The sequence below is a fragment of the Triticum aestivum genome, chromosome 4D (genome assembly GCF_018294505.1).
Source record: "Triticum aestivum cultivar Chinese Spring chromosome 4D, IWGSC CS RefSeq v2.1, whole genome shotgun sequence".
NCBI classification, from domain to species: Eukaryota; Viridiplantae; Streptophyta; class Magnoliopsida; order Poales; family Poaceae; genus Triticum; species Triticum aestivum.
Genome location: NC_057805.1, coordinates 204566424 through 204582612, shown reverse-complemented (window position 1 = coordinate 204582612; position 16189 = coordinate 204566424).

The window sequence follows — 16189 nt, the reverse complement described above, 5'->3', positions numbered from 1 at the left end:
GCACGCGCACGCGACATCGAGAACGAGGTGAACTCTTTCCTACTCAACTCTCATGTGGATTCATGTGAAAATTGGATTCTACCTCAAACAGAAACATTGTTCATTCTTAGGTACGAGGAAGATGACTGTGAGAAGGAGAGGAAGGAGACTCGAGTGACCATGGAGCAAGGGAAAGAAGAGAAGAAGGAGAAGAGTGAAGAAGAGAGCAAGGAGGCGAAACCCCCTGGACAACCCGGGTGCCCGGTCCCTCCTCCCCTGGGCGCTGCTACGCCCGCCCGGGGTGCCCGGCCACTTGGGCTCCTGGTGCCCGGGCCCCTCGCCAGCCGCCTGCCACCGCCCGGGTGCCCGGGACTTGGGCCCCCAGGTGCCCGGCGGTCGCCCCGCGAGCCGCTGGGTGCCACCCCGGGTGCCCGGCCCACGCCCCAGCCGACCTCCTGCTGCACCCCCGGGTGCCCGGCCTCTCCCAGCCGCGCCTCTGTGTAGGCCGGGTGCCCGGCCCCAAGTGCCCCGGGTGCCCGGACCCCTCCGGGACAGCTCGTGTTTTTTTGGGTTTTGCCCATGTAACCCCTCTCCCCCTCCTAGTCCGTCCCTAGACTATAAGTATCTTTCTCCTAGGTCATTTGTGGGTTAGCAAAGTATTTTTAGAACACCAAAGAGAGCTTTGCTCCTTGTATCCTCCTCCTCTTGGAGATGAAGACCCCTCTTTGGGAAGAATCCTTGGGATTATCAAGCCCTCCTCTTGAAGGAGATCAAGAGCAAGACCTCACCTAGTGGGAAGAACTTACCTAGTGCTATTTTCCTTGAATTGTTCATGTAATCTTGTGGATCTCTTGTGTGCTACTCTAGTGGATGTGATATTGGGTTTGTTTGAGTGATTTGTGCCTTGTGTTCTTGAGTGTTCTTCCTCCTTCCCCCCCCCCCAAGTGTGAAAAGATCCCCTCTAGGGTTTCACCCTACAACATGATGTTTACCTAGGTTCGGGCCCTCTCTATGGAGGTAATACCCTACTTCCTGCTTGATTGATCTTGATGAATATGAGTGTTACAAGAGTTGATCTACCACGAGATCGTAATGGCTAAACCCTAGAAGTCTAGCCTATGTGAATATGGTAATGAGTATCCGCCTATCCGGACTACGCTCTCCGGTTTATATAGACACCGGAGAGATCTAGGGTTACATGGAGTCGGTTGCATAGAAAGGTTCTTCATAATTGGTCGCCAAGCTTGCCTTCCACGCCAAGTAGAGTCCAACCCGACCACCGGTACAGTCTTCGGCCTTCATATCTTCACAGCCCATCAGTCCGGCCCATTGATAATAGGTCGGATGCCCGAGGACCCCTTAGTCCAGGATTCCCTCAGTAGCCCCCGAATCAGTCTTCAATAACGAAGTGCCCGGCACACAGATTGTCTTCGGCATTGCAAGGCGGGTTCCTCCTCCGATGACTTCCAAGTAATATTTTCGGTTGTTGATTCAATGTCGTTCCCCTCGGCTTTTGTGCGTTAATAACTTCGTCTTCCACGTGTCGAGCGAATGCGGAAGGTCAGGGTGTTTTTGCAAATAACAGCCCATCCATGCAAGGCCGGGTGCCTATTTAAAGGGATTGGATCTTAGATCCATTCGACGCTACACCGAGAAAATCCCCGGAGACTGCTAGGAGAGACCATTCCAACATGGCTAGCATTCCCAGCTCCTCCTCCCGTTCCGACCGAGAGAAAGGCAGGTGGGTGAAGTGCTCTGTGTCCCACAGTCAACTGACGAAGTTGCAAACGCAGGGATTTCTTCCTCCCGCGGATCTGGTCCCTGTCCGAGCAGGACTAGCCTCTTTTAATGGCGAGACTCAGGCGGAGGATTTCCCCAACCCTTCTGGGGGAGAGCGAGTGTGTTGTGTCCCCTTCCTGCTAAGAGGCGTCGGATTTCCAATCCATCCGTTTCTCCGAGGGCTTCAGGAATATTATGGCCTCCAACTACACAACTTCTCCCCTGCCTCCATTCTGCACATTGCGGGTTATGTCGCTTTATGCAAATTATTTCTGGGCGTCGAGGCCCATTTTGAGCTGTGGAGGAAGTTGTTCTGCCTTGTCCCACGTAATCACGAGGGGTCAATATTTGAAGTGGGTGGAGCCAAAGTGTGGCGTATTGCCGATACCGGATATCTGTCCGGCACATCAAGGAAGGCGTCTGACGAATGGCCTTCTGAATGGTCCTATATTGAGGACGTCGCACTTCCTGACCCTGTTCAAAAGGGTCTTCCCGAGTTTGCGAGCGTTCCGCTAAAGAAACGCCACAGTTGGCATCCCCGGAGTCGCGAAGAGGATGACAGTGCAGAAGTTCGTCAGCTCATGAGCAAGATAAAGATGCTCGCTCAGTCCGGACTCACAATAATCAAGGTAATGGCGACCTCCATAGTGCGAGGGGTTCAGCCGCTACAATACAGAGGGCTGCCAATGTGGCACTACAATGGGGAGGATGACGCCTCCCGCTGTGGCCGGAAAGGTCCAGATACTCCCACCGCTCTGGCTAAGATATTGGCTAGGCTATTTAAAGGGGAGGAAGAGGAATTTCTTGGCATTAAGCGCAGAGATGGGTATTCTATGTACGATCCTCCCAGTTGGGTAAGCTTCCACCCCTCTGTTTCATTCCTTCCCTTCCCGGATTCGTTTTGATAAATTTCAAATCCGTTTGTTATGACAGCACTGGCAAAAGGTCACCGAAGGACTTCATAGTCCCGCCCCACAGCCGGAAAACCGCAACCGGGAGCTTGATCCTGGGTTTGAGGAGGATCCGGATATATTCGTGGTGCTCGCCGAGGGAGTGTTTTACCAGACGAGCTATGATGGCACAGAAGTGGCCATCATCGCCGACTATCCTGGCCTTCTTCCTACTTCACAGGTAAGTAATCAAGAGACACTTTCTCTAAAAGAGTGCTTTTATTCTGCCTCACCCACCGCACTGTCTCGCGCTCCATAGGGGAGGCGTTCGACGATTCCGAAGAGATTGGTTCCTGTGCCGGGCAGGCCTTCGAAGAGGAAGGCCGGTGAAGACGCAACCAGGCCTTCATCGAGGAGGTATGGGTAAATATGCTTTGTCAGCGGCCGCTTCCAACTGTGACCTGTGCGTTTGTATGATTACAGGAAAAAGGTTTGCCGAACTATGTCCGGGGGCCCGGACGGTCGTGCTCCCGACAACCAGGATTTAGATCCAGTCGGAGAGACGGGGGCCACTGTGGGAACAATGCCGGACTGTCGATCGGCCGAGGGTTCGGAAAATATGTCCGTTACCAACTCGGATGTAGAGAGCGCCATGAATCATCAGCGCTGTAGGGTGGTCTTACGGGACCCCAAGTTCTCGGAGGAGGCATTCAATGCCTTTAGCTCGGGTGACGCATACATCCGAGCTGCTCGAGATGGGCTTAGAAGAGCCACGAAGCAATATTTGGCGGATGTGCGGGTAAGTTTTCTTTTTCCAAAAAAGGATGATCACATGCCCGTATAGCCCCCGAGACTGAAAGCAGTTGGCACAACTGATTTAAGGATCGTTGTATGACCAGGTCCTTACAGAGAAGTCTAGCCTGCTAGCTCAAGAGCTGGAGCAGTGTCGGGCGCAGCTAAATGCTGCTACCGTCGGACTGGAAAACTTCAAGAAGTTGTCCTCTGGTAACATTCCCCTCCATCAAGGAACAATAATTGTATACCAACTGTGCTAATACTGCCACTGATCGCATAATAGGGTCGCCTGATCAACTTGAAAAGAAGTTGAAGATCGCTCAAGAGGGAGAAAGAGAGGCAAAGAGGCAACACGCCGCAGGCGAGCGTGTGCTGACCCGCGTCAGGAACGAGAAAACAAGCTACAGGATTCCAACACTACGTTGGGTGAAGAGTTGAAAGATGTGCGGGCCCAGCTAGCCGACTCCGTGAAGGAGAACAAGAAGCGACGGGGCAGCATATTCAGTATGTTTCCGAACTTCTTTTAGGTAGTTCAGAGATAAATGGAACTGATATAGCTATGTTTGCAGGTATATTGACGGGCCGTCCTAAAGAGGAGGTGTCCGGATCATCAAGTGATCTGCTGAAAAGGCTGTCGCAAGTGCACGAGCATGCTCGGCTAGCCATGCGGAGTGTTGCCAAGGCCATATGGCCATCCGCCTCCCCTCCAGGAAGTATGGAGGATCTTGTAGAGCTGTTCAAGGGAGTGCGGCGGCGTATCCGATTATGGAAGATATCGGCCTGCCGAGAGGGTGCGCGAGAGGCCTGGGCCATGGTGAAAACGCGATATACCAAGCTGAATCCTAATCACATTGCCCGGGTTGGACCGCTAGGGCCAAATGGGGAAGAAATTCCCGTTAGTTTAGTATATGACCAAGTAGAGGTGGCCGCCAAATATTCCCGACAGGATTGTAAGTTAGACTGCCCGTTAGATGGTATAGAGGAGGAAGTGTTTGAGTCCAAGTGACTATGTACTTTCCACACCATGTGGAATTCTAGCTGAATTCTATATCATTTGTCATGGCAGACCTTTTCTCTTCAACCTCCGGACCCAAAGGTGCAGAGTGTTTCCGAATACCGTCACGGCCGAATAGGCCGGGGTATGCGTGGAAAACTAAGCATAGGGGTCATAGTTGCTTGAACAGACAAGTTGTATCCGGCTAGTTATGTTATATTACATTGAGATTGTAAGAAACATCTTCCAGGGAGAATAGTTCCGTTAAGGGTTCCTTTCCCTGGGTGTGTATGCATTAGTAGACATGTCCGAATTGTGATGTGAAAATCACAGTGTGTATAGCTTCTGGGGGTTCACAATAGAGTGAGTGCAAATACATTTTTCATCCACCGATCGAATATTCCCTTAAGAACGCTAGCTTTCGGCTTCACCCAGTCTGAGGTACACATCCGGATGACCCGACAGTAACAATCGCAGAGGTGCTCCCTTTACCACCTAGCCGAACAATCGGGAACGTAGGGGTAAGCATAGGAGCCAGGCAACCCAGCTTGGCCAAAACTTAAGTCATATCGATGCATATAATAGTGAAGAAAAGACATACGGGAAAAACGCGTATGTGTAATGAGCTTGACGCTCAGAAAATAATATTAACAAGCTTCTGTTAAAGAAGCCCCCAGGTATAATGGACGTACATATGTAAAGATGTGTACGTCAGTGGTGTTTGGTCGAACCTTATGAGAGCTTTAAAGGGAAAAAATAAAGGTGGACAAGAGAGAAAAAGTAATGGAAACTACAGGGGAGAAGGGGACGAACAAAGAATTCGATGCTAGGCATAAAACCTTCGGAGTCTGGCTGCATTCCAGGGGTTCGGCTCTAGGCGATTGTGTGATGCATCACGAAGACGGTACGCTCCGCCAGTAAGAACTTCGTCGATTATGAAGGGACCCTCCCATTTGGGCTTGAGTTTGTCCTTTTTCTTCTCCGGCAAGCATAGAACAAGTTCGCCAACGTTGTAAGTCATGGCCCGTACTTCTCTGCTTTGATATCTTCGAGCCTGCTGTTGATAAAATGCTGAACGGGCTTTGGCGACGTCGCGCTCCTCCTCCAAGGCATCTAGGCTGTCCTGCCGATCCAACTCGGCCTCTTCCTCTTCGTACATACTCACTCGATGTGAGTCATGTATAATATTGCAGGGCAACACAGCCTCTGCACCATACACCATGAAGAAAGGTGTGTATCTGGTAGTACAGTTGGGCGTGGTCCGCAGCCCCCAAAGTACGGAGTCGAGCTCCTCAACCCAGTGCTTGTATGATTCTTTCAAAGACCGCACTAGCCTGGGTTTGATGCCGCTCATAAAAAGACCATTGGCTCGTTCGACTTGACCGTTTGTTTGCGGGTGGTAGACAGAGGCGTAATCGATCTTAATGCCCAGATTAGCACACCAGGTTTTTACCTCATCGGCTGTGAAATTGGAACCGTTGTCGGTGATGATCCTGTGCGGGACACCATAACGGTGCACCACGTCGGATATAAATGCAATCACCGGTCCAGACTCGGCCGTTTTAACTGGTCTAGCCTCTATCCACTTGGTGAATTTATCCACCATGACCAGCAGATATTTTTTCTTATGGCTTCCCCCTTTAAGGGGTCCAACCATGTCCAAGCCCCAGACCGCAAAGGGCCATGTAATGGGGATTGTTCGTAGGGCAGTTGGGGGCATATGGCTTTGGTTGGCGAAGAGTTGGCATCCCACGCAGCGCTGGACGAGGTCCTGCGCGTCTCCTCGGGCCGTAGGCCAATAAAATCATGTCCGGTAGGCCTTGCTGACAAGTGCCCTGGCTGCGGCGTGGTGCCTACCGAGACCGGCGTGAATTTCTGCCAAGAGTTGCCGCCCCTCCTCCTCGGAGATACACCTTTGAAGGACTCCGGTAGTGCTTTTCTTGTAGACCTCTCCTTCATGAACTTTATAGGCCTTCAATCGCCGGACAATGCGGCGAGCCTCGTTCTGATCTTCTGGGAGCTCCTTCCTATCAAGGTAGGCCAAGAATGGTTCGGTCCACGGGGAAATGACTGCAATAATGAGGTGGGTCGATGGTGTTATTTCGGTGGCGATGATATTGGCGTGTTCGCTATCTATATTTGTGTTCGGAACGGGACTGTCGTTGCTGTCTCCCCCTTGCCACACCACGGATGGCTTAAAGAGCCTTTCGAGGAAGATGTTAGGTGGGATGGGGTCGCGCTTAGCGCCGATGCGAGCAAGGACGTTTACCGCCTGATTACTTTCGCAGGCGACGTGATGAAATTCGAGCCCCTCGAACCGAGCCGACATTTTTAAGACGGCGTTGCGATAAGCTGCCATCTTTGGATCTTTGGCATCAAAGTCTCCATTAATTTGGGATATTGCGAGGTTTGAGTCCCCACGCACCTCCAGGCGTTGTATGCCCATTGATACGGCCATCCGAAGGCGATGTAGCAAGGCCTCGTATTCGGCTGCGTTGTTGGAGTCTGTGAATAATATTTGGAGTATGTACTGGACGATATCTCCCGTGGGGGACGTTAATACGACGTCCGCTCCTAGCCCCGCCAACATTTTGGAGCCATCGAAATGCATAACCCAGTTGGAATACGCGCCGTACTCTTTAGGGAGTTTGGCCTCTGTCCATTCGGTGACGAAGTCAGCCAGTACTTGGGATTTGATGGCTCGACGGCCAGCCGAATGGAAGTAGCTCAATGGCCCATTTGGCAATCCGGCCCGTGGCATCCCGGTTGTTTATTATATCATTGAGGGGCACTTCGGAAGCCACCGTGATCGAACACTCCTGAAAGTAGTGCGTAACTTTCGAGATGCCATGAAGACTTCATATGCTATCTTTTGATAGTGAGGGTACCGGGATTTGCATGGGGTGTGAGGACGGTCGATACGTAGTATACTGGCTTTTGGAGCAGAAATTTGTGTCCGTCCTGTTCTCGCTCGATGATGAGTACGGCGCTCACCACCTGGTGTGTTGCCGATATATATAGGAGCATTGGTTCACCGACGTTTGGCGCGGCCAGGATTGGGTTGCTTGCCAGAAGCGCTTTTATTTCTTCCAGTCCGGACATCCCCGCGTCTGTCCACTTGAAGTTATCGGAGTGCCGTAGAAGGCGATACAGTGGCAGCGCCTTTTCCCCCAACCTGGAGATAAAGCGGCTCAAAGCTGCCACGCACCCAGCAAGTTTTTGGACTTGTTTAAGTTTGGTTGGCGTAGCCAATTGTGACAGAGCTCGGATTTTGGCGGGATTTGCTTCGATCCCTTTTTTGGAAACGTTGAAGCCCAGCAGTATTCCGGCGGGGACACCGAGGACGCACTTTTCTGGGTTAAGCTTGATGTCGTATGTGTGGAGGTTGTCGAATGTGAGACGCAGATCGTCTATTAGTGTTTCGACGTGTCTGGTTTTGATGACGATGTCGTCCACGTAAGCCTCCACTGTCTTGCCGATCTGTTTCTCGTGGCATGTTTGGATCATGCGCTGGTAGGTGGCGCCGGCGTTCTTGAGCCCAAAAGGCATGGTATTGAAGCAAAACGGCCCGTATGGCGCAATGAATGCTGTTGCGGCTTGATCGGACTCCTTCATTTTGATTTGATGGTATCCGGAATATGCATAAAGGAAGCACAGCGAGTCGTGTCCTATGGTAGCGTCAATGATTTGATCAATGCGAGGGAGGGGGAAGGGATCCTTAGGGCAAGCCTTGTTAAGGTCTTTGAAATCGACGCACAGACGCCAGGATTTATCCTTCTTTGGTACCATTACCAGGTTTGCTAGCCAGTTCGGATGTTTAATATCTCTAATGAATCCGGCCTCGATGAGTTTGGCCAGCTTTTCCCCCATAGCTTGTCGTTTGGGTTCAGAAAAGCACCGCAGTGTTTGTTTGACCGGCTTGTATCCCTTCAGTATGTTGAGGCTGTGTTCGGCCAACTCGCGCGGGATTCCTGGCATATCTGAGGGGTGCCAGGAGTATATATCCCAGTTTTCGCGCAAGAATTCTCGTTGTGAGGCGTCGACTGTGGGGCTCAGCTTCGCTCCGATAGATGTTGTCTTCTTCGGGTCTGTTGGATGGACCTGAAATTTGACTATTTCTTCTGCTGGCTTGAAGGAGGTGGATTTGGGTCGTTTGTCTAGGATCACGTCATCCCTGTCCACCGTGGAGCGCAGTGCGGTTAATTCTTCGGCCGCGAGGGCTTCACATAATGCCTCGAGGGCTAGGGATGCGGTTTTGTTTTCGGCACGGAGTGCTATGTCCGGATCACTGGCGAGAGTGATTATGCCATTGGGCCCGGGCATCCTGTGTTTCATGTACCCGCAATGAGGTATAGCTTGGAAGCGTGTAAATGCATCTCGCCCTAAGAGGGCGTGATATCCGCTGTTGAAAGGGGCCACTTGGAAGGTTATCTCTTCGGATGGATAATTCTCCGGCGTGCCGAATACTACGTCAAGTGTGATTTTTCCCGCACACCGCGCCTCCCGACTGGGAATGATTCCTCGGAAGGTCGTGCTACTTTTCTCGATGCGGCTCCTGTCTATTTCCATTTTGTGGAGAGTATCTTCATAGATGAGGTTTAGTCCGCTGCCGCCGTCCATGAGAACCTTGGTGAGCCGAAAGCCGTCCATGATTGGGTTGAGGACCAAGGCGGCTGGTGCTCGGACTGTCCTGTATTTTGGTTCGTCACCGGCGTTGAAAGTTATGGCCGTGTCGTTCCAAGGGTTTATTGCTGCGATTTGGCAGACTTCGGCGAGTTCGCGGAGTGCCCTTTTGCACCTATTGTTTGAGGCGAATGTCTCGAAGACCGTCAGTACTTCGGGGTTGTCGTTTTCTGGGGGTGTTGTTCTGGTGTATTCTTGGTGAGGATATCCTCGCCGCTCTTGTCCACTTGCCGGAGTATCCAACATGCTCTAAGGCTATGGGTTGGAGCATTCTCCGGTGTTATGTGTATTTTTCATGGCCCATCGAGCCATCCTTCCAGAACGGTTTCGCGCCCCATAATGGGTTTTGATTTCTTTGCTGTTGGGTCAGACGTCCCGAGAGGGTGTGTCCTTTTTGTTCGGACGAGGGCCGGGTAGCGGCCGGTGGTTCCCAACGAGCTGCCTGCATTTTCTAGGCGCTTTCCATTGCACAGTACCTTTGTACGATGGTTGCTAAGTTAGCAAATTTCAGTATGCGGTGGCGATTAATGGCGTTAAGGATTCCTTCGTCCGCGCAATTTTTGCAGAACGCTGATATTGCATCCTCATCACGGCAATCTTTTACCTTGTCCTTGACAAGGAGGAATCTGGCTCAGAAGTGGTGGACCGTTTCCTGAGACTGCTGCTTTATGCTCATGAGAGCGTTCATGTCCGGGTGGGTGGGTGGAATTAAATCCGAACCCTGACCTGACCGATTATCCGGAGTCTGGAGAGCCTCCAGACTTGTCAGTTCGGGCCCCGGAGTATCTTCTGATTGTTTAGGACTGCCGTCCGATTCTATGTTCGGAAGGCTGGCCGCATCCTTTCGCTGGTGGGTATCCGGTTTTTCCTGATCCGTGATCGGGTATAGTCTATCTTCGTCATAGAAGAAGACTCGCCGTCCTGCTCCTTGACTACCGCTATCTGATGGGTGACTGGTGGAGTTTTGATTTGTCCTTGATCGGTTTTAGGCCCGATCCGATCGTAATCTGTGGCGATTCCCAAAGCGGCGATGCGATCCAGGAGCTCGTTTAAGGACGAAAACTCTGCCGGATCCATCTCCCTGGAGTGTTCGGGGTTGATGCGAAGGGGTTTTTCGATGGCCCAAGAGGTCATCATTGGCTCGAAGGCCGAACTGGCGATCATGGTGAAGCCGCCCAGCCGGATGATCTGGCCTGGGGTCAGGACTCCCCAGAGGTGATGTCGTCTTTAAGGACAAGGCGAGCCATTGAACCTTTTGTCGACGGCACAGTGGAACTCTCAATGAAAGCACCAATGTCGGTGTCAAAACCGGCGGATCTCGGGTAGGGGGTCCCGAACTATGCGTCTAGGATCGATGGTAACATGAGACGGCGGACACGATGTTTACCCAGGTTCGGGCCCTCTCTATGGAGGTAATACCCTACTTCCTGCTTGATTGATCTTGATGAATATGAGTGTTACAAGAGTTGATCGACCACGAGATCGTAATGGCTAAACCCTAGAAGTCTAGCCTATGTGAATATGGTAATGAGTATCCGCCTATCCGGACTACGCTCTCCGGTTTATATAGACAACGGAGAGATCTAGGGTTACATGGAGTCGGTTACATAGAAAGAAATCTTCATAATTGATCGCCAAGCTTGCTTTCCACGCCAAGTAGAGTCCAACCCGGCCACGAGTACAGTCTTTGGCCTTCATATCCTCACAGCCCATCAGTCCGGCCCACTGATAATAGGCCGAATGCCCGGGGACCCCTTAGTCCAGGACTCCCTCACCTACAGATTGATATATGGACAATAACATGTAGAAAAGTGCACCATCCTTCCATTACAAACTAGAAAGACTACAGGTTTAGTCGCAACACAAGGAGGAGGCTCTTCGTTGCATCGAAACCCAAGAATTCATGATTTACATGGTCTATCACCCATCCCGCTACCACCCTCACGTTTTCACCAACGGATGCATTATTCTTGGATCATAAAGTACATAACAGCTCATCCTAACTCCATTTATGCACTCAAAAAATTATAGGTCATTCTGAATGGTGCAAGATGGCTTGTCGGTGCGATCGACTTACCTTGAAAGTTGTATTCACGGTCTGTACCGCGATGTTCTATCAATAAAACGGTCACAATGTTTCCATAATAACTCCATTGGAGCTCCATGGCCCGAAAAAACGATCACAACCAAAATTTGTATGCACCCATAACCCACTCGCCAGCGTTGAGAACATTTCGGTGGCAAGATCCGGCTTGTAAAATTGAGTTTCGGATGATTTTATGTTTGAAGTATGCTCTGCCACCCTCCACCACCCTTCCGTGAGCTCACCTACGGACTGATATATGGACAATAACATATAGAACAATGCACCATCCTTCCATTACAAACTAGAAAGACTACAGGTTTAGTCGCGCCACAAGGAGGAGGCTCTTCATTGCATCGAAACACAAAATTTCATGTTTTACATGGTTTATCACCCATCCCGCTACCACCCACACGTTTTCACCAGCGGATGCATTATGCTTGGATCATTAATGACATAATACTTCATCCTCACTCCGTTTATGCACTAAAAAAATTATAGGTCATGCCAAATGGTGCAAGATGGCTCGTTAGTGCGATCAACTTACCTTGAAATTTGTATACACGGTCTGTCCTGCGATGTTGTATCCATAAAACGGCCACAATTTTGCCATAAAAAATCCATCGGAGCTCCATGACCCGCCAAAACAATCACAACCAAAAGTTGTATGCGCCCCTAACCCACTCTCGGGCTTCGGCAACATTTCAAAGGCTAGATCCGGCTTGTAAAATTGAGTTCTGAATGATTTTATGTTTGATGTATACTCTGCCACCCTCTACCACCCTCCTGTGAGCTCATCTGCGGACTGATACATGGAAAATAACATATAGGACAATGCACTATCCTTCCATTACAAACTAGAAAGACTACAGGTTCAGTCACGACACAAGGAGGAGGCTCTTCGTCGCATTGAAACCCAAGAATTCATGTTGTACATGGTCTATCACCCATCCCGCTACCACCCTCACGTTTTCACCAGCGGATGCACTGTTCTTGGATCATAAAGTACATAACAGTTCATCCTCACTCCGTTTATGCACTCAAAAAATTATAGGTCATTCCGACTGGTGCAAGATGGCTTGTCCGTGCGATCAACTTACCTTGAAAGTTGTATTCACGGTCTGTCCCGCGATGTTGTATCTATAAAACAGCCTCAATTTTGGCATTAAACTCCATAGGAGCTCCATGACCTGCCAAAACGATCACAACCAAAAGTTTTATTCGCCCATAAACCACTCGCGGGCTTCGACAACATTTTGGAGGCAAGATTCGGATTGTAAAATTGAGTTCCGGACGATTTTATGTTCGAAGTATACTCTACCACCCTTTCGTGAGATCACCTACGGTTTGATATATGAACAATAACATATAGAACAATGCACCATCCTTCCTTTACAACCTAGAAAGACTACAGGTTCTGTCATGACACAAGGAGGAGGCTCGTCGTTGCATCGAAACCCTAGAATTCATGCTTTACATGGTCTATCACCCATCCCGCTACCACCCTCACGTTTTCACCAGCGGATGCATTATTCTCGGATCATAAAGTACAGAACAGTTCATCCTCACTCCGTTTATGCACTCGAAAAATTATATGTCATTCTGAATTGTGCAAGACAGCTCGTAGGTGCGATCAACTTACCTTGAAAGTTGTATTCACGGTCTGTCCTGCGATGTTGTATCCATAAAAGGCAAAAAAATGCCATAAAAATTCCATTGGAGCCCCATGACGCGCCAAAACGATCACAACCAAAAGTTGTATGCGCCCATAACCCACTCGCCAGCTTCGACAACATTTTGGAGGCAAGATCCGTTTTATAAAATTGAGTTCTGAATGATTTTATCTTTGAAGTGTACTCTACCACCCTTCCTTGTGCTCACCTACGGATTGATATATGGACAATAACATATAGAACAATGCACCATCCTTCCATTACAAACTAGAAAGACTACAGGTTCTGTGACGACACAAGGAGGAGGCTCTTCCTTGCACTGAAACCCAAGAATTCATGCTTTACGTGGTCTATCACCCATCCCGCTACCGCCCTCACGTTTTCACCAGCGGATGCATTATTCTTGGATCATAAAGTACATAATAGTTCGTCCTCACCCCATTTATGCACTCAAAAAATTATAGGTCATTCCGAATGGTGCAAGACGGCGCGTAGGTGCGATCAACTTACCTTGAAAGTTGTATTCACGGTCTGTCCCGCTATGTTGTATCCATAACACGGCCAGTATTTTGCCATAAAAACTCCATTGGAGCTCCATGACCCGCCGAAACGATCACAACCAAAAGTTTTATGTGCCCTTAACCCACTCGCCGGGTTCGACAACAATTCAGAGGTAAGATCCGGCATGTAAAATTGAGTTCCGGATGATTTTTTTTGCAGTATATTCTGCCACCCTCTACCACCCTTGCGTGAGCTCACCTAAGGACTGATATATGGATAATAGCATATAAAACGATGCACCATCATTCGATTACAAACTAGAAAGACTACAGGTTCAGTCGCGACATAAGGAGGAGGCTCTAAGGTGCATCGAAAGCCAAGAATTAGTGCTTTACATGGTTTATCACCCATCCCGCTACCACCCCCATGTTTTCACGAGCGGATGCATTATTTTTGGATCATAAAGTACATAACAGTTCATCCTCACTCCGTTTATGCAGTCGAAAAATTATAGGTGATTCGGAATGGTGCAAGACAGCTCGTAGGTGCGATCAACTTACCTTGAAAGTTGTATTCATGGTCTGTCGTGCGATGTTGTATCCATAAAGCGGCCACAATTTTTCCATAAAAACTCCATTGGAGCTCCATGACCCACCAAAATGATCACAACCAGAAGTTGCATCCGCCCATAACGCACTCGCCGGCTTCGACAACATTTCGGAGGCAAGATCCGGCTTATAAAATTGAGTTCCGGACTATTTTATGTTTGAAGTATAATCTGCCACCCTCCAGCACCCTTCCGTGAGCTCACCTATGGACTGATATATCGACAATAATATATGGAACAATGCACCATCCTTCCATTGCAAGCTAGAAAGACTACAGGTTCGTTCACGACACAAGGAGGAGGCTCTTTGTTGCATCGAAACCCATGAATTCATGCTTTACATGGTCTATCACCCATCCCGCTACCACCCTCACATTTTCACCATTAGATGCATTATTCTTGTATCATAAAGTACATAACAGTTCATTGAGAGAGTCCTGGATTAGGGGGTCCTCGGACGGCTGGACTATATACTCTAGCCAGACTGTTGGACTATGAAGATACAAGATTGAAGACTTCGTCCCGTGTCCGGATGGGACTCTCCTTGGCGTGGAAGGCAAGCTTGGCAATACGGATATGTAGATCTCCTCCCTTGTAACTGACTCTGTGTAACCCTAGCCCCCTCTAGTGTCTATATAAACCGAAGGATTTAGTCCGTAGGACAACAACAATCACACCATAGGCTAGCTTCTAGGGTTTAGCCTCTACGATCTCGTGGTTGATCAACTCTTGTAATACTCATATCATCAAGATCAATCAAGCAGGAAGTAGGGTATTACCTCCATCGAGAGGGCCCGAACCTGGGTAAACATCATGTCCCCCGCCTCCTGTTACCATCCGCCTTAGACGCACAGTTCGGGACCCCCTGCTCGAGATCCGCTGGTTTTGACACCGACATTGGTGCTTTCATTGAGAGTTCCACTGTGCCGTCACCGTAAGGCTTGATGGCTCCTTCAATTATATTTCTTTTCCATTGTTACCTGTCTTATACGCATCGACATACTATTTAAATAAAACATGTGGATTTGTATGACGCTTCTCTGCTGTCATTTCTTACTAAAATTCTTTTGTCGAGTGGCACCAATACGCCGCGATATGCCTTTAAACGTGCCAGGGGCTTCGTTTTACCCACGGTACGGCAATAAAGTCTGAACACCTTCGTGGAAGTTCGGCACCCCGAACTTATAGCATTATATGCATCAGCTCCGAATCATGTCTTGGGTCAATAGTTGGGTTTGCCAGGCTCCAATGTTATGGTACCTTACGCTCCGCTATATCGGCTAAGGTAGCACTGGGAGAACTACTGCGATTGTGTCCCGGTTCTTTCGGACGAGCACCTCAGTAGAGAAAGCCAAAAACTGACTGTCATGATACGGCGAGAGTTGGTCAGCTGTTCGAGAGGTCATAAAACCTTTAAGGATTTCTCCCGCGTAATGCCATAACCAATGCAGCGTGCGATGGATCGGTTTTTTCTCCGATCAGGTGCTTATAGAGCCCCTAGTACGGTATTCCGAACACCAGGGGCTGCGCCTACCTTACTAAAGCTCCGATGGCTAAGTGAGAGTGATAAAGCCCTATAGTCCGATTGCCTGGTTCGTTGTGCTGAGCACCTCCTTCGAAGGACCCAAAACTGGGATAAAGAGTGCTCAGGTTTATCCCGAATACCCCCGTACTTCTTACATGGGGGCAGAAGCCGACGACTGGCCAACTCTCAGGTTTAACATATAAAACAGCCGCACAGGAGGGTAAACTTTTATATAACAGGAAATAAATAGTATAAATGACCCTGTTCAAACGTTTACAAAGGACAACATGATTCACATTCATGGAAATATAATGTCCTTGGTGCATAGCTCTGGGGCAAGGTAGGATCCTTTAAGGACATTCTCATAATATAATTCGGGCTTGCGGTGCTCCTTCCCCTCTGGCGGCCCTTCGGTCATCAGCTTCTCAGCATCCATCTTCCCCCAGTGCACCTTTGCGCGGGCGAAGGCCATTCGCGCACCTTCTATGCAGACCGACCGCTTGATGACATCAAGTCGGGGGCAAGCGCTTACAAGCCGCTTCACGAGCCCGAAGTAGCTGCTTGGAATCGGCTCAGCGGGCCATAATCGGATAATTCAATCCTTCATGGCTAGTTCCGCCACCTTATGCAGTTCGATCAGCTGTTTAAGTTGATCGGCAAAAGGCACCGGATAATTCATT